This window comes from Bubalus kerabau, chromosome 7 (genome assembly GCF_029407905.1).
Source record: "Bubalus kerabau isolate K-KA32 ecotype Philippines breed swamp buffalo chromosome 7, PCC_UOA_SB_1v2, whole genome shotgun sequence".
NCBI lineage: Eukaryota > Metazoa > Chordata > Mammalia > Artiodactyla > Bovidae > Bubalus > Bubalus kerabau.
The window spans coordinates 68,701,399-68,721,803 of record NC_073630.1 but is presented as its reverse complement, the minus strand read 5'-3'; positions in this window follow the sequence as shown (position 1 = coordinate 68,721,803).

Genomic DNA, 20,405 nt, shown 5'->3' with positions numbered 1-20,405 from the left:
TGGTTGGATCTCCTTGCAGTCCAAGGGACTCGCAAGAGTCTTCTCCAAAACCACATTTCAAAACCATCAATTCTTCCATGACCTGTTTTCTTTATAGCTCAACTCTCACATCCTTATATGACTACTGGAAAAACCATAGCCTTGACTAGATGGACCTTTGTTGGCAAATTAATATCTCTGCTTTTTAATATGCTGTCTAGGTTGGTCATAACTTTTCCTCCAAGGAGGAAGCATCCTTTAATGTCATGGCTTCAGTCACCATCTCAGTGATTTTTGAGTCCCCCAAAATAAAGTCTATTGCTGTTTCCACTGTTTCCCCATCTATTTGCCATGAAGTGATGGGACTAGATGCCATGATGTTAGTTTTCTGAATGTTGAGCTTTAAGCCAACTCTTTCACTCTCCTCTTTTACTTTCATCAAGAGGCTCTTTAGTTCTTCTTCACTTTCTGCCATAAAGGTGGTGCCATCTGCATATCTGAGGTTATTGATATTTCTCCCAGCAATCTTGATTCCAGCTTGTGCTTCATCCAGCCCAGCATTTCTCATGATGTACTCTGCATAGAAGTTAAATGAGCAGGGTGACAATATACAGCTTTGACATACTCCTTTCCCAAATTGGAACCAGTCTGTTTTTCCATATCCAGTTCTATTGCTTCATGACCTGCATACAGATTTCTCAAGAGGCAAGTCAGGTGGTCTGGTATTCCCATCTCTTTCAGAATTTTCCACAGTTTATTGTGATCCACAGTCAAAGGCTTTGGCATAGTCAATAAAGCAGTAGTAGATGTTTTTTTCTGGAACTCTCTTGCTTTTTCCATGATCCAACGGATGTTGGCATTTGATCTCCGGTTTCTCTGCCTTTTCTAAATCCAGCTTGAACTTAGTGAACCCCATTGAGCTAACAGGGGCTTCCCAAGTGGCATAGTTGTAAAGAATCCACCTATCAATGCAGGAGACTCAGTAGACTAGGGTTCAATCCCTGGGTCAGGAAGATTCCCTGGAGAAGAGAATGGCAACCCACTTCAGTGTTCTTGCCTGTAAAATCCCATGGACAGAGAAGCCCAGGGGGCTATAGTCCATGGAGTCACAAAGAGTCAGCTGTGACTGAGCACATTCACTGAGCTAATAACACCTCTTGGATGATCACCATGTATATGAAACTTTTGTGCATGGCCTTCTTACAATGCACTGAACTCACCAAAATTTATACTTAAAGCCTGATGGCAGCACGGTTAGCAGTTTTGCTATTTGTCACTTAAACTCCTACATTGTGCCAGAAACTGTGCTAGAATCGGGTGTGTAGTGTTGAATCAGAAAGTCCTGGATGCTTACAGAAAGCTACTGTCAGTGTTGCCAGTCATTCAAAGACCCTCTTTATTTAGATTAAGGTGACCAGGTCACCCTGATCTTACAAAGAGACATGAAGCCCCAAAAAAGTTTCCAATAGGCTGAGGAAGAAAATTCTCTTTAGAAATGTCTCGAAGATGCTGTTTTACCTTTTAGAATTTCTTTAAAATGCTCCCTTATTTCTAGTGTATTCGTTACAGCTTAAAATGTTTGGAGTAATAATAGAACTAGCCTACCATGAAGAAGTAAAGAGAGAAACCTGTGGCATCCTCACCTATAAAAATAGAAAAGATTTAGGTCCTTTGTAACATTGACATCATAGGTGTTTGAAAAAATGTAGATAATGCACCAGGAAATTGGATTATATTTTGGGGAAAAACAGTGCAGGAGATGTTCAGATAGGGAGCATGGATGTTAAAAATGAGTTTTCTCTCATTTACATGTGGTTTGCTTGTTATTATTTGAAATTGTTCAAAGAGCATGAAAATCCAAGTCTCCTGGCTCAAAATCTGGAACTCTGCCTCAGGGACTGCCTTTAGACTAAGGAAGTTAGTTCTCTTCTCCAAACAAAGAGCACATGTGTCAGGCAGAGTAAAACACAAAGCAAAACAAAACAAAACATGATGAGCACTAAAATCTGAAATAGAAGACTAGGATTTGTGCAGCTGCTACTTATTAGCTTATTTCTGACTTTCAGCAGTTAATTTAATATTTCAAAACTTTCATTATAAAAACAGTAATAATAATTCCTCATAGGGTTTTGTGATGTTTCCATGAAAGAATGTGTGTAATATGTTTAGCATAAAGCCTGGCATAATTTGAGCATTCAGGAAATGGTAGTTGGAATGATTCTTCTTTTGGAGAAATGTGTATATATTACAACTTGATAGAAATGATTTTTTAATACCTCTAAGCCCCATATATTTTAAATATTACATCAAAGTTAAAATAGAAATCTTCTGTGTGTTGAAGAGCTAGGGCACTTTTGGGACTAGAATCCTATAATCAAACCAATGGTGCATAAAATTATTTCTGTCCTCTGATATTATTTATCATACTGCTGCATTCTCAGTCAAGTAGAGGTGATGGGACATGCTGGACTATGGTCTTATAATATATCCCATGATTGGGTGTTTGATCAATTTGCATGGTGTTAGGCAAAGGACAGCTTAGAACACAAGTGCCTTTATGTTCCCAGTGATGAAAGATTAGTTTGTCCTCTCATATCTCAGTTTCTTTTTGTCCTTGGAGAACACATTTGCCATGCAATCAGATTTTTGTCTAAATATCAGGAATCACAGAATTGATAGGCTATAAATCTGTAAGTCAAGTTTTTTCTTAATTGGTAGAGGATAATTATCTCCACTCCTACAATGTTAATAAAAATACAACTATATTTATTATCCACAACAGACTTGTTCAATCCACATTAATGGATTGTTCAATTTAGTAAAATCATTCCTCAGATAGCTTTTGTCCTTTATGTCTATTCATCTAATTAAGAAAACTATATTTTATTTAAAAATCTTCTTCAGGTAATAGAATATTCTTCATTAATAGATAAGCTTGCTAGTTCAATGAAAAGTGCTTACATGTGATCATTTTTATAATTCACCTTGCTAATATAATAAATAAAATATCTGGATTTCAACAGAATTCTAAAAGAACTATTCAACTATTTCAAAGTTAATTTATACTCGTAAACTTCTACCTGAATACTAAAAAGAAAAAAGTCACTTAGGAGAAAAAAATATTGAGGTACCTCCTGTAAGATGTTCCATATAACCCTAAATTTCTCTTTTTTGTGATCCTTTTCACTCTTATAACTACTTATTCCATGACTGTTTTACCCAGGAGGCCAGAGCCTATTTCTATTTTGTTCCATGTTATATTCTCCAATTTCTAAAATACCCATTGCATATAGTAGGAGCTCAATAGATACTTTTTCCTCTACTCATTAAATGGTATGGCATTTTAAAATTGTGTTAATATGTTTCCTCTTCTATTTTCCACATAAACATCTTGCTTCTGTTTCACCAGAGAATCCCCAGTGTCTGAAGGGTAACTAGAATTGTCTTAGTAGGAATGCACAGGAGAAAAACAGTGAACAGCTGTTAACTTGTAAGAAATAGTGTGTGTGCATGTGTATGCACATGTGTATGCACAAGTGTGTATGTATATGTGTGCTGCTGCTAAGTCGCTTCAGTCGTCTCTGACTCTGTGCGACCCCATAGACTGCAGCCCACCAGGCTCCCCCATCCCTGGGATTCTCCAGGCAAGAACACTGGAGTGGGTTGCCATTTCTTTCTCCAATGCATGAAAGTGAAAAGTCAAAGTGGTGTCGCTCAGTCGTGTCCGACTCTTCGCGACCTCGTGGACTGCAGCCCACCAGGCTCCTCCGTCCATGGGATTTTCCAGGCAAGAGTACTGGTGTGGGGTGCCACAAGTAATATAATAACCTTGAACAACAGGCTTTGTGTAGAGAAGCAATGGATTTTCATATTGCAAAAACATTCTCCTTATATCAGAAGTCGGGTATCTAAGGACTATATAACCCTCAATAATAAAGAAGAGGTCTCTGGGCTTCCCTGGTGGCTCAGATGGCAAAAAATCTGCCTGCAGTGCAAGAGACCTAGGTTCAATCCCTGGGTTGGGAAGATCCCTTGAAGAAGGGAATGACGACCCACCCCAGTATTCTTGCCTCAAGAATCCCATGGACAGAGGAGCCTGGTGGGTCCATGGGGTCGCAAAAAGTTGCACAGGACTAAGCAACGAACACTTTCACTTTTTGAGATAAGACAGAAGAGAATTCTTATCCACTGAAGGAGAAAAGAAAGCACTTTTGAGACCCTGAGAGAAGAAAATAAGACAGAGAGAAGAGAAGGTATGGAGTCAGATGACCGAGATGATTCTTCCTCTTCTTTTCACTTTGGGGTAGAACTTCTGGAAGAACAATAGAAAGAATCCAGATAAGTCGAGACTGGAAGAGAGCTGAAAGCAGACATGTATAAAAAAATTATTTTTTTAGTTTTTTAAACTCAGGGTGTGTTGACCATTTCTGAAGTCACATTCACTCCACCATGGACATTATGAAGATATTAAGAAAACATGCTGTCTTCAATCACAGTGAGGGTCCACATTAATACTCCATTGCTTTCTCTTGGTTCCTTGTGGCATGGAAGATACAGGCCTCCCTCTCATTCTCTTAACCAAGGAACCAGACAAGTACAGTGGCAGCAGCCTGCCTGCTGTAGGGTTGTTGTAATGAAGGGAAGGTGAACCATGAAGATGATAGCCTAGCCAGGAATGGGATAGAGGGCACAATCTTCTCAGGTAAGTGGATAAAAGAAATGCCATTGCTTGAAAAGGCAGAATTATCTTTGTTAGGCAGATAACTTTGAATTGACTGAATATCTGTCCCAAAGAGATTGCTTTATATTGAAATAGACTGTTTACTTTGAGAAGAGACTAAACTTAGTTTTCTTGGCTAGTTAAACACATCCTTCCTCCCTAACATCTGAAAGGGATGAGAACCTGAAAAGAAAATATGGGTTTTTAAATCCCATGACTAATATTTGGAATATATTTTCTCTTTAAACGTTTAGAATAATTCTATATGTGACATCTTTATTTTGGAGATGAGGGAGATAACTTACTGAAGGCCACATCCGTATACTTTTGTTGTCGTTGTTGTTCAGTTGCTCAGTCGTGTCCAACTCCCTGCAACCCCATTGACTGAAGCACCTTAGGCTTCCCTGTCCTTCACTATCTCCCGGAGTTTGCTTAAACCCATGTCCATTGATTTGATGATGTCATCCAACCATCTCATCCTCTGTTGCCCTCTTATCCTCTTGCCCTCAATCTTTCGAGGCATCAGGGTCTTTTCCAATAAGTCGATTTTCATGTGAGGTCGCCAAACAATCTATTTTAGATAATGGAATCAGAACTCAAATATAGATTTTTCTCTAAAAGTAACCCATATAAATGTCATAATTTATCAGCTTAATTCTAGAGCAATGAATTTGGTATGATCTCTCCCATAGTTAGTTATTCAAATAGCCATTTTTAAGCATTTGCCAGCCCTTTCTTGTTTAAAGCAATAATAGAAGTTATTATCACTATGATTTTTAGTATTTTGTAGCACTATCTAAATATCTCACCGAGAGGTCTCCATCCTCCTAAATTATTACTAAATTCTTCCACCAGTGAGTTTTTATAACTGGATGCACCTCCTGCTGTAAGAGCATGTGTAGGCATTAGTGGAGAACACTTTACACCATGTGGTGTACTGTGACTCATGTAAACATCAACGTTGAAGAAGAGATTTTTCATAGTTAGTGTCCTTGTAACCACAAACAACAGGCTCTGGAGTGGCTGTGAGGAGATATACAATGTCCAAGGGCAGAGAAGCCCTAGCAACATGGTAGGTGCTGGAGTGGCAGCTGAGTGGCGCTGGAGTGATTTTGAGGAGATACACCACATCCAAGGGCAAAGGGGAAGCCCCAAGCTTCAGTAAGATTGTAGGAGGGGCAAAATTGCATTTAGAATCAAACCCCAGAGATGCTCAGAGTACTCAAGCATTGTGCACACCAGGATCCAGAGACCACACAGAGATTGAGACAAAATTGTGTTTGAGTGTCTCCTGCAGAGGTACGGTTCACAGTGTACTGTCCCAGGGACAGGGGCTCTGGGTAGCAGACCTGGGTATGGCATAAGCCCTCTTGGAGAAAGTCTTCTTTAACCCCACTATAGAGTCACCAGAACTTAAGGGACTGGGGAAACAGATGCTTGGAGGGCACAAACAGAACCTTGTGTGCACCAAGACCCAGAAGAAAAGAGAAGTGATCCCACAAGAGACTGACCCAGACTTGCCCGTGAGTGTTCAGGACTCTCCAGTGGAGGCGTGAGTTGAGGGTGGCCTGTTGCAGGGTTGGGGGCACTGAGTGTAGCAATGCCCGCATGGAACATTTTGAAGGAGGCTGACATTATCTTCATCACCTCCACCATAATTTGCCCCAGGAAAATAACATGGAGGTAACACAGCCTCACCCAAAACAGAAAATTGGATTAAAGATTTACTGAGCATGGCACTGTCCATCAGAACAAGATTTTCCCCTCAGTCACTCTCTACCATCAGGAAGCTTGCATAAGCCTTTTATCCTTCTCTATCAGAGAGCAGACAGACTGAAAAACACAATCACAGAAAACAAACCAATCTGATCACATGGACCACAGCCTCGTCTAACTCAAAGAAACTATGAGCCATGCCATGTAGGGCCACCCAAGGTGGATGGGACATGCTGGAGAGTTCTGACAAAATGTGGTCCACTGGAGAGGGGAATGGCAAACCACTTCAGTATTATTGCCTTAAGAACCCCATGAACAGTATGAAAAGGCAAAAATACAGGACACTGAAAGATGAGCTCCGCAGGTCAGTAGGTCCCCAAAATGCTACTGAAGATGAGTGGAGAAATAACTCCAGAACGAATGAAGAGACAGAGCCAAAGCAAAAAAAACACCCAGTTGTGGATGTGACTGGTGATGGAAGTAAAGTCCAATGCTGTAAAGAGCAACATTGCATAGGAACCCAGAATGTTAGGTCCATGAATCAAGGCAAATTCAATTCAATTCAGTTCAGTCGCTCAGTCGTGTCCGACTCTTTGAGACCCCATGAATCTCAGCACACCAGGCCTCCCTGTCCATCACCAACTCCTGGAGTTCCCCAAAACTCATGCCCATTCAGTTGATGATGCCATTCAACCTGTCGTCCCCTTGTCCACCTGCCCTCAATTTTCCCTAGCATCAAGGTCTTTTCAAATGAGTCAGCTCTTCACATCAGGTGACCAAAGTATTGGAGTTTCAGCTTCAACATCAGTCCTCCCAATGAACACCCAAGACTGATAGACTGGTTAGGATGATGGACTGGTTGGATCTCCTTGCAGTCCAAGGGACTCTCAAGAGTATTCTCCAACACCACAATTCAAACGCATCAATTCTTTGGCACTCAACGTTCTCTGTAGTCCAACTCTCACATCCATACATGACTACTGGAAAACCATAGTCTTGACTAGATGGACCTCTATTGGCAAAGTAATGTCTCTGCTTTTTAATATGCTGTCTAGGTTTGTCATCGGAGAAGGTAATGGCACCCCACTCCAGTACTCTTGACTGAAAAATCTATGGGCAGAGGAGCCTGGTAGGCTGCAGTCCATGGGGTCGCTAAGAGTCGGGAACGACTGAGCGACTTCTCTTTCACATTTCACTTTAATGCATTGGAGAAGGAAATGGCAACCCACTCCAGTGTCCTTGCCTGGAGAATCCCAGGGACGGGGAAGCCTGGTCGGCTGCTGTCTCTGGGGTCGCACAGAGTCGGACATGACTGAAGCGACTTAGCAGCAGCAGCAGCAGGTTTGTCATAACTTTCCTTCCAAGGACGAAGTGTCTTTTAATAACATGGCTGCAATCACCATCTGCAGTGATTTTGGAGCCACAGAAAATAGTTTGTCACTGTTTCCACTGTTTCCCCATCTATTTCCCATGAAGTGATGGGACCAGATGCCATGATCTTAGTTTTCTGAATGTTAAGCTTTAAGCCAACTTTTTCACTCTCCACTTTCACTTTCATCAAGAAGCTCTTTAGTTCTTCACTTTCTGCCCTAAAGTGAAGGTGTCATCTGCGTATCTGAGGTTATTGATATTTCTCCTGGCAATCTTGATTCTAGCTTTTGCTTCATTCAGCCCAGCATTTTGCATGATATACTCTGCGTATAAGTTAAATAAGCAGGGGGACAATATATAGCCTTGATGTACTCCTTTTCCTATTTGGAACCAGTCTGTTGTTCCATGTCCAGTTCTAACTGTTGATTACTGAACTGCATACAGGTTTCTCAAGAGGCAGGTCACATGGTCTGGCATTCTCATCTCTTTCAGAATTTTCCACAGTTTATTGTGATTCACACAGTCAAAAGCTTTGGCATAGTCAATAAAGCAGAAATGGATATTCTTCTGGAACTCCCTTGCTTTTTCGATCATCCAGCGGATGTTTGCAATTTGATCTCTGGTTTCTCTGCCTTTTCTAAAATGATCTTGAACATCTGGATGTTCACAATTCATGTATTGCTGAAGCCTGGCTTGGAGAATTTTGAGCGTTATCTACTAGCATGTGAGATGAGTGCAATTGTGTGGTTGTTTCAGCATTCTTTGTCATTGCCTTTCTTTCGGGATTGGAATGAAAACTGACCTTGTCCAGTTCTGTGGCCACTGCTGGGTTTGCCAAATTTGCTGGCATATTGAGTGCTGCACTTTAATAGCACTTTTACTTTTACAGTAGTAGATATAATGCAAATTGGAAGTGGTCAAACAGGAGATGGCAAGAGTGAACATTGACAACTCAGGAATTGGTGAACTAAAATGGACTGGAATGGGTGAATTTAACTCAGTTGACCATTATATCTACTACTGTGGGCAAGAATCCTTTAGAAAAAATGGAGTAAACAATTTAGTCAGCTAAAGAGTTTGAAATGCAGTACTTGGATGCAATCTCAAAAATGACAGAATGATCTTTGTTTGTATTCAAGGCAAACCATGTAACATCACAGTAATCCAAGTCAATGCCCCTACCAGTAATGCTGAAGAAGCTGTAGTTGAATGGTTCTATGAGACCTACAAGACCTTCTGGAATGAACACCCCCCAAAAAAGATGTTCTTTTTATTATTGGGGAATGGAATGCAAAAAAGGAAGTCAAGAAATATCTGGAGTAATAGGCAAATTTGGCCTTGGAGCACAGAATGAAGCTGGCCAAAGTCTAATAGAGTTTTGCCAAAAGAATGCACTGGTTATAGTAAACACCCTCTTCCAACAACACAAGAGAAGTCTCTACACATGGACATCACCAGATTGTCAATACTGAAATCAGGTTCATTATATTATTTTCAGCCAAATATGGAGAAGCTCTGTACAGTCAGCAAAAACAAGACTGTGGCTCAGGTCATGAACTCCTCATTGCCAAATTCAGGCTTAAATTGAAGAAAGTGGGGAAAACCACTAGACCATTCAGGTATGACCTAAATAAAATTCCTTATGATTATACAGTGGAAGTAAGAAACAGATTTAAGGCACTAGATCTGATAGACAGAGTACCTGATGAACTATGTTCAGAGGTTCGTGACATTGTACAGGAGGCAGCGATCAAGACTATCCCCAAGAAAAAGATATGCAAAAAGGTCAAATGGTTGTCTTAGGAGTCCTTAAAAATAGCTGTGAAAAGAAAAGAAGTGAAAGGCAAAGGAGAAAAGGAAAGATATACCCATTTGTAGGCAGAGTCCCAGTGAATAGCAGGGAGAGATAAGAAAGCCTTCCTTAGTGATCAATGCAAAGATATAGAGGAAAAGAATAGAATGGGAAAGACTAGAGACATCTTCAAGAAGATTAGAGATACCAAAGGAATGCTTTCTGCAACCGTGGGCACAATAAAGGATAGAAATGATATGGACCAAACAGAAGCATACGACATTAAGAATAGGTGGCAAGAATACACAGAAGAACTACACAAAAATGATCTTCATGACCCAGATAATCATGATGGTGTGATCACTCACATAGAGCCAGATATCCTAGAATGCAAAGTCAAGTGGGCCTTAGGAAACATCACTAAGAACAAAGCTAGTAGAGTTGATGGAATTTCAGTTGAGATATTTCAAATCCTAAAAGATGATGCTGTGAAAGTGCTGCACTCAAAATGTCAGCAAGTTTGGAAAACTCAGCAGTGTTCACAAGACTAGAAAATGTAAGTTTTCTTTCCAATTCCAAAGAAAGGCAATGCCAAAGAATGCTCAAACTACCGCACAATTGCACTCATCTCACATGCTAGTAAACTAATGCTCAAAATTCTCCAAGCCAGGCTTCAACAGTAGGTGAACTGCGAACTTCCTGATGTTCAAGCTGGTTTTAGAAAAGGCAGAGGAATCAGAGATCAAGTTGGTAACATCTGTTGGATCATCAAAAAAGCAAGAGAGTTCCAGGAAAACATCTATTTCTGCTTTATTGACTATGCCAAAGCCTTTGACATGTGGATCACAACAAATTGTTGAAAATTATGAAAGAGCTGGGAACTCCAGACCACCTGACCTGCTCTTGAGAAACCTGTATGTAGGTCAGGAAGCAACAGTTAGAACCGGACATGGAACAACAGACTGGTTCAAAACAGAGAACGAAGTACGTTAAGGCTGTATTTTGTCATTGTGCTTATTTAATTTATATGCAGAGTATATCATGAGAAAGGCTTGGCTGGCTGAAGCACAAGCTGGTATCAACATTGCTGGGAGAAATATCAATAACCTCAGATATGCAGATGACACCACCCTTATGGAAGAAAACAAAGAACTAAAGAGCCTCTTGAAGAAAGTGAAAGTGGAGAGTGAAAAAGTTGGCTTAAAGCTCAACATTCAGAAAACTAAGATCATGGCATCTGGTCCCATCACTTCGTGGCAAATAGGTGGGGAAACAGTGGAAAATTGACAGACTTTATTCTTTTTTGGCTCCAAAATCACTGCAGATGATAATTGCAGCCATAAAATTAAAGGATGATTCTTCCTTGGAAGAAAAGTTGTGACCACCTAGACAGCATATTAAAAAGCAGAGACATTACTTTTCCAACAAGTCTGTCTAGTCAAGGCTATGGTTTTCCAGTAGTCATGCATGGATATGAAAGTTAGACTATAAAGAAAGCTGAGCACCAAAGAATCGATGCTTTTGAACTGTGGTGTTCGAGAAGACTCTTGAGAGTCCTTTGGACTGCAGGGAGATCCAACCAGTCCATCCTAAAGGAAATCAGTCCTGAATATGCATTGGAAGCACTGATGCTGAAGCTGAAAACCAATATTTCAGCCATCTGATGTGAAGAACTGACTCCTTGGAAAAGACCCTGATGCTGGGAAAGATTGGAGGCGGGAGGAGAAGGGAACAACAGAGGATAAGTTGGTTGGATGGCATCACAGACTCAATGGACTTCAGTTTGAGTAAACTCTGGAAGTTGGTGATCAACAGGGAAACCTGGTGTCCTGCAGTTTATTGGTCAGGAAAAGTAGTACAGTACTGAACGACTAAACTGAACTGAACCACAAACTACAGGAAACAAATCATTTTTCTTCAAAGTATTTAAAAGAGTTTATAGAACTAATGTAATGTCTTAAGCCAGAACCACTAGAGACATGGCAGAATCTGGATTTTAATACTGGCCCAGGATTTGCTAGTTGATATAGGACACCTGCCATGGCTTACTAGGTGGTGCAGTGCTAAAGAACCTCCCTGCCAAACCATGAAATTCAAGAGACGCGGGTTTGATCCCTTGGTCAGGAAGATCCCCTAGAATAGGAAATGGCAACCCACTCCACTATTTTTGTCTGAGAAATCCCATGGAGAGAGGAGCCTGGTGGCCTGCATTCCATGGGGTTGCACAGAGTCAGACACCACTGTGCGCACACGCATAGGACACCAGCTAACCCTGGGGACTTCAGGCAGGTGCCCAGCTCTGATCAACAGTGGAAATACTCTGACTCTTAGTACTTATTTCATGTCTGTATTAGTCAGTTAGGGCTTCCATAACACAATACCACAGACTGGATTGCTTAAACAACAGAAATTTATTTTCTAACACTTCTGAAAGCTGGAAGTCCAAGATCAAGGTGTTGACATGGTTGTTGTTGTTTTTATTTTTATTTTATTTTGAGGGGTTCTTTTCCTTACTTATATATGGCTGCCTTCTCCTCAACTTCATAGTGTCTCTCTTTTGTGTGTGGGTACCTCTAATGCCTTTCCATTTGTACGAATTTCCTTTTCTTAAAAGAGCGTGAGTCATTGAATTTGGACCCACCCTAACATCCTCACTTTTTTGGAGAAGGCAATGGCAACCCACTCCAGTACTTTTGCCTGGAAAATCCCATGGATTGAGTAGCCTGGTAGCCTGTAGTCCATGGGGTCGCTAAGAGTCCGACACGACTGAGCGACTTCACTTAAACTTTTCCCTTTCATGCATTGGAGAAGGAAATGGCAACCCACTCCAGTGTTCTTGCCCGGAGAATCCCAGGGACGGGGGAGTTTGGTGGGCTGCCCTCTATGGGGTCACACAGAGTCGGACACGACTGAAGCGACTTAGCAGCAGCAGCAGTAACATCCTCACTTTAACTTAATCATCTCTTTAAAGGCCCTTAGAGTCTAGGGTGTGAGGGCTTCAACATACAGACTGGGAGAGGGAAAGACCCATGCCACTGCCTAATATTCAGTTACAAGACCCAAAGTCCTGGGTATTTTTGACCTATGTACAAGTTTATTTATTTTTAGCTTTGTCAGATTTAGTCTCATTCTTAAATGGTTTTGGAAAATTTAAGCTAAAGTATAACTTTAATACTTATAGATTATAACCAATAAAGGGTGTATTTTCCCATATTTTCAAGTTAAGCATAGAAAAAGATTTCTATTTCTATTGCTATGTGAGAGACTACCTGAAAAAGATAAATTACTACTTCCTACAGTCCTCTGGGTTGCTTGGATTTACCTGAGTAGTTCTCACTCGGGGTTCACATGTGATTTTAGTCAGAAACCATAGGCTTGTGCTGGAATCAGCTGAGGTATAACTGGGCTGTGGTCCAGATGGCTTTTCAGTCACATGCCTGGCACTTAAGTGGGGATGGCTGGAACAGCTAGAGACTGATTGGCATCTCTATCTTTCCATACTGCCTCTCCACATGACTAGTGTGGGCTTCCTCACAGAAGAGTAGCTCAGGACAGTCAGACTAAATATAAGGCCACCAGTTTTATATAATAAGTTTTGCAAGACATTCAGACAGAAACTGAAAAACTTCTATGACTTTGCCTCAGAAGTTACTTCACCACAGTTTATTTGCTACATAGGGCCAGCCCAAATACACCCAGGGGCTGGGGTTGGGAGGGGCATACAGCAATGTAAATTTTAGAGCATTTTCCATTGGTCCCTAGAGAGGTCATTTGATTACTAACTACAATGTTTGTTTTATAATAGGATTAATAATAATGATTGGAATTGGAAGGAAGGGAAAATCACCTACTGATCATTTCCTGAAAAATGTATTAATAAGTCCACAATTCACAGTGGCATAAATAGATTTTAACTAGTTATTATAGCAAAACTGAATAAAAAGGTGTTTAAATCTTCTTTGTATATTGATAACAATATCCTATATGATCATTTTCACTCTGATGCATAACTAAAGCAATCTCTTGTAGATGCTTTATATAAACAGTCACTAGTGTGTGGCCCAAGAAGCCTTTCCACCCGATGTAAGATGACAGCAAAACATAAGTGAGGAACCTAAATGTAGCAGTTACTGTGTTAGATTTTGAAGTGAATTATTATATCCTTTTTGCAGCCTTTTGAAACAGCTTTTATTATTCTCTTTTACTGATGAGGAAATGGATGAAAGAACAGGTTGAGAATTTCTTCAAGTTAACATAACTAATCAGCATCAGAGCTGGGATTTAATCTGTATTTCATTTACTGTATATTTTTAACTGTGTACCAATTCTTGGCATCTTTAAGGTGTCTATGCCATGTTTTCTAACCAATCTGCATTTTGGAATTAGTTAAATGGGCAGAGTAATAAAAGTCCATGAAGGTAAGAAGACCTGACAGTTGTACCAACAGATTGTCAGTTACCTTGCCAGTTACTGTTCAAGGGAACAGGATCCTTACAGGGCAGTGACTTTGCTGAGACATGGAAGCCAGAGCTAGCAATCCTCTGAAGAAAACCAAAATTAATGTTGCTTCTTGTCTTTATAAACAATGGAAGCATATTATCATCTGAATAGCAGACAGGATAATATTTCTGTAATGGTTTTTGAGGCATCACAGCATTGCATTTTTCTCTTGCCATCAGTGATTTGACATGCTTTTAGTTACTGTGATATTAATGATCAGAACGCTTGTTCACATGTTAACTTAATGTTTGCTGATCCTGGCAAATACTACTAAAGGAAAAATAATATAAAAATTAATAAGCAAAGCCATGAAATATTACGAATACTTTTCAAATTATATATCAAGCATGGAACTCCAAAACTGAATAAAAAAATAAGAAATTATCTCAAATAAAACTTGAAACTTACAAAATGCCATTTAAATATTTTTTGTGTTAAATATAAAATCCTAGGGTGCATTTATATTGTCAAACTGAAGTTTTATTTTTATAGAATGATACAATCAAACTTCCAAAAACAGATATTTACACTCCTTCATGTTTGAAAATCCTATTTGAATAGGCAATCTGTTAATATAGATAGTAGCTGAAAGCATAAAATAAACACTACTTTCAAACTAAGTAAACTCTAAGTTACTAATTCAGAGAGTACACGGACTACTTATATTGTCTATTTGGAGGAAATAAAATTAAAAAAAATTTCCTCTCAACCCAGAAAATATCTTCATAAAGGTGAAAGAAAAAGTAAACAATTTTGCTATTGAACAAGCATTAAACAAGAATGGGATGTGCATCACAGGCAACCTTCTGAGAGATTGCAAAGACAAAAAGAAATCTCACCCTTTTTATATAGCAGAGCAGAATCACCCATTACATATATGTTCTTAATTTAAACAAGCCTTCAAATAAGAGGATTTGACAAACAAAACCATTTGTCACACATAGTTCATCCTAAATTGACTTGCAATAGAGATGACTATCTGTATTTCCTAATTAATTTTATACAGAAGAAAATAAAATTCTTATATTTTTAGACAGGAGGTGATTTTAAAGCTGGGCTTCCCAGGTGACACAGTGGTAAAAAGCCCACCTGCCACTGCAGGAGATGAAGGAGAATTGGGTGCGGTTCTTGGGTCAGGAAGATCCCCTGGAGAAAGAAATGGCAACCTTCTCCAGTATTCTTGTCTGGAAAATCCCATGGACAGAGGAGCCTGGCAAGCTACAGTCGATGGGATCCCAAAGAGGTGGACATGACTGAGCAACTAATATTTTCACTTTCACTACCAGTTTTGGGAATATCTGGTGGTTTTTAGTTGTGATTTCTCTCACTAATGATCTCAGTTTGTTTCCAAGGCAAACTATTCAACATCTCAATAATCCAAGCCTATGCCACAACCACTAATTGTGAAGAAGCTGAAGTTGAATGATTCAATGAAGACATACAAGACTTTCTAGAACTAACACCAAAAAAGGAACTCTTTTCCCATCATAGGGGATTGGAATGCTAAAGTAGCAAGTCAAGAGATTCCTGGAGTAACAGGCAAATTTGGCCTTGGAATACAAAACAAAGCAGGGCAAAGGCTAGCAAGAGTTTTGCCAAGAGATCAAACTAGTCATAGTGAGCACCCTTGCCAACAACACAAGAGACCACAATACACATGAACATCACCAGATGGTCAATAATGAAATCAAATTGATTATATTCCTTGCAGTTGAAGATGGAGAAGCTCTATACAGTCAGCAAAAAAAAAAAAGGCCTGGAGCTGACTGTTGCTCAGATCATCAGTTCCTTATAAAAAATGATAAAACTGCATTAAGAATGGAAAAGAAATGCAAAAAAGCAAAATGGTTGTCTGAAGAGGCCTTAAAAATAGCTGTGAAAAGAAGAGAAGCAAAAAGCAAAGGAGAAAAGGAAAGATATAAGCATCTGAATGCAGAGTTCCAAAGAATAGCAAGAAGAGATAAGAAAGCCTTCCTCAGCGATCAATGCAAAGAAATAGAGAAAACAACAGAATGGGAAAGACTAGAGATCTCTTCAAGAAAATTAGAGACACCAAGGGAACATTTCATGCAAAGATGGGCTTGATAAAGGACAGAAATGTTATGCACCTAACAGAAGCAGTGGAGAAGGCAATGGCAACACACTCCAGTACTCTTGCCTGGAAAATCCCATGGATGGAGGAGCCTGGTAGGCTGCAGTCCATGAGGTGGCTGAGAGTCGGACACGACTGGATGACTTCACTTTCACTTTTCACTTTCCTGCATTGGAGGAGGAAATGGCAACCCACTCCAGTATTCTTGCCTGGAGAATCCCAGGGACGGTGGGGCCTGGTGGGCTGCCGTCTATGGGGTCGCACAGAGTCGGACACGACTGAAGTGGCTTAGCAGCAGTAACAGAAGCAGAAGATATTAAGAAGAGGTGGCAGGAATACACAGAGAAACTACAAAAAAGATCTTCATGACCAAGATAATCACGATGGTGTAATCATTCACCTAGAGCCAGATATCCTGGAATGTGAAGTCAAGTGGGCCTTAGAAAGCATCACTATGAACAAAGCTAGAGGAGGTGATGGAATTACAGTTGAGCTATTTCAAATCCTGAAAGATGCTGCTGTGAAAGTGCTGCACCCAATGTGCCAGCAAATTTGGAAAACTCAGCAGTGGCCACAGGACTGGAAAGGCCAGTTTTTATTCCAATCCCAAAGAAAGGTAAAGCCAAAGAATGCTCAAACTACCACACAATTGCACTCATCTCACACGCTAGTAAAGTAATGCTGAAAATTCTCCCAGCCAGGCTTCAGCAATTCATGAACTGTGCACTTTCAGAGGTTTAAGCTGGTTTTAGAAAAGGCAGAGGAACCAGAGATCAAATTGCCAACATCCGCTGGATCATGGAAAAAGCAAGAGAGTTCCAGAAAAAACATCTATTTCTGCTTTATTGACTATGCCAAAGCTTTTGACTGTGTGGATCACAATAAAGTGTGGAAAATTCTGAAAGAGATAGGAATACCAGAGCACCTGACCTGCCTCTTGAGAAATCTGTATGCAGGTCAGGAAGCAACAGTTAGAACTGGACATGGAACAACAGACTGGTTCCAATAGGAAAAGGAGTACGTCAAGGCTGTATTTTCTCACCCTGCTTATTTAACTTATATGAAGAGTACATCATGAGAAACGCTGGGCTGGAAGAAGCACAAGCTGGAATCAAGATTGCCGGGAGAAATATCAATAACCTCAGATATGCAGATGACACCACCCTTATGGCAGAAAGTGAAGAGGAACTAAAAAGCCTCTTGATGAAAGTGAAAGAGGAGAGTGAAAAAGTTGGCTTAAAGCTCAACATTCAGAAAACGAAGATCATGGCATCCGGTCCCATCATTTCATGGGAAATAGATGGGGAAACAGTGGAAACAGTGTCAGACTTTATTTTTTTGTGCTCCAAAATCACTGCAGATGGTGACTGCAACCATGAAATTAAAAGACACTTACTCCTTGGAAGGAAAGTTATGACCAACCTAGATAGCATATTCAAAAGCAGAGACATTACTTTGCCAACAATGGTCCGTCTAGTTAAGGCTATGGTTTTTCCAGTGGTCATGTGTGGATGTGAGAGTTGGACTGTGAAGAAGGCTGAGTGCTGAAGAATTAATGCTTTTGAACTGTGGTGTTGGAGAAGAGTCCTTGGACTGCAAGGAGATCCAACCAGTCCATTCTGAAGGAGATCAGCCCTGGGATTTCTTTGGAAGGAATGATGCTAAAGCTGAAACTCCAGTACTTTGGCCACCTCATGCGAAGAGTTGACTCATTGGAAAAGACTCTGATGCTGGGAGGGATTAGGGGCAGGAGGAGAAGGGGACGACAGTGGATGAGATGGCTGGATGGCATCACTGAATCGATAGACGTGAGTATGAGTGTACTTCGGGAGTTGGTGATGGACAGGGAGGCCTGGCGTGCTGTGATTCATGGGGTCTCCAAGAGATTGATGATTGGGTGACTGAACTAAACTGAACTGAAAGCTTGAATATTGGGAGTTTGATGAGGCTCCTCTCCGTTAGTGCTAAAGAACCCACCAGCCAATGCAGCAGACATAAGAGACTTGGGTTCAATCCTTGGGTCAGGAAGATCCCCTTGTGGAGGGCATGACAGCTTACTCCCATATTCTTGCCTGGAGAAATCCCATGGTAGAGGAGCTTGGCACACTATAGTCCATAGTGTCCCAAAGAATCAGACATAAGTGAAACTATTTAGCATGCATGCACCCCTCCATTAGTTAAGAGATCTAATTATATTCACATTTTCCATGCAAAAAGCAGGATTCAAATAATCACTTCAGCAAAACAACAGCTAGTAGCTCTGAAATTTGGGGTGACAATAGTGTGTGTGTGTAGCTGTTTTACACTTTGCGATCAGGATTGCCTCTCTGTGGAAGTGGAGATTTAAGGCAAGGCTATCACTGGAAAATTCAGGGTGATGAGCACTACCCTGATTTTATTAGGTTGATGAGAAAGTTTGCTACATTTTCACACCTAGAAGAAATTCCAAATGCCCATGCTGGATAGAATAGTGTCCTCTCAAAATTCATGTCGACTAGAAACTCAGAATGTAACCCAAGATGGAAATAACACTCTTGAATAATTAGTCACCATGAGGTTCTACTGGATTATAGTGGGTCTTAACCCACTGACTGGTGCACCTACCAGAAGAAAAAACAGAGACTGAGACAAAGGCAGAATGTCCTGTGATGGGACTGTGATGAGAATGTGGTGTGTCTACAAGTCAAGGAACACCAAGGAAGAAGCATGGAACAGAAGGTCCTCAGAAGTGAGCAACTCTCTTGACACCTTAATTTCAGACTTCTGAAATTCAGAAGGGTGATATAATACATTTGCACTATTTTAAACTATCCAGTTTGTCATAATTCGTTACAACAGCTATAGAAAACTAATACAGTGTGCTTTCTGGAGGTTGGCAAACATTTTCTGTGAAGCACCAGATAAATATTTTAGGCTTTAAGGGTCACGTAAGGTCACTATTGCATAATATTCTTTGTTTTGTTTTTATAACCCATTATATGTAAAAACTAATCCTAGCTTTGTGAAACATACACAAATAGACCCTGGGCCAGACTTGACCCAGAGACCACAACTTGCTTCCCCTGCCTTACTGTCTTACTCCATTGCTTTATAAGACAAGGAATTATATGTTCAAATATAAGGATACAGTCAAGTCTCTGTACTTGGGGGTGGACAGAGGAGATTGAATATAAACAAGCATGAGTTTGGAAAATTCCTTCATTTAGTGCACATTTTGTTGTATTTTCCACCCTGACATTTATATTATGCATTAAAGCAATGTCTCGTTCAGGGTTAAAGTTTAAGAAATGAAAGCTATTGTTACTTTTAGGTCTCTGTCTGTCAGCATGAGGCATAAGCATTATATTTTTCTCATAATGAAGGAATTACGAGTTCATAATGAGTTGCTTATAATGAAGGAAGTCTGAATTACTCATAATGAAGGAAGTCTGAATTGTTAGAATGGTCAGAGGGGAGTCGTATTTGGATTGTTTTTATTGTCTCTTTGTTTGCTTTCTCTTATACATTGTGCATCTCTGTTCAGTGTTTGATTGGACATTTTAACCACTTAGTTCAGTTACTGATGCTACATAACAGGTGAGGGTATTGTTTCTAAGAAGATTTTTTGACCTATGAGATTAAATTAATTTAAACCATGCATGGACCCATTTATTTTCCAGTCAAGAATATTGGGGTAGGTTGCCATTTCCTCCCCTAAGAGATCCTCCTGATTCAGTGATCAAACCCACATCTCCTGCTTGTATCTCCTGCATTGCAGGCAGATTCTCTTTACTGCTGAGTCACCAGAAAAGCCTTTTCTTGAATTGGTTGCTATAGGGCTTATTTTTGTTAGTATCTATGGGTTGAGCATACTGAAAAGCAGAGACATTACTTTGCCAACAAAGGTTCGTCTAGTCAAGGCTCTGGTTTTTCCTGTGGTCATGTATGGATGTGAGAGTTGGACTGTGAAGAAGGCTGAGCGCCGAAGAATTAATGCTTTTGAACTGTGGTGTTGGAGAAGACTCTTGAGAGTCCCTTGGACTGCAAGGAGATCCAACCAGTCCATTCTGAAGGAGATCAGCCCTGGGATTTCTTTGGAAGGAATGATGCTAAAGCTGAAACTCCAGTACTTTGGCCACCTCATGTGAAGAGTTGACTCATTGGAAAAGACTGTGATGCTGGGAGGGATTGGGGGCAAAGGAGAAGGGGACAACAGAGAATGAGAGGATGAGATGAGACTCACTCGATGGATGTGA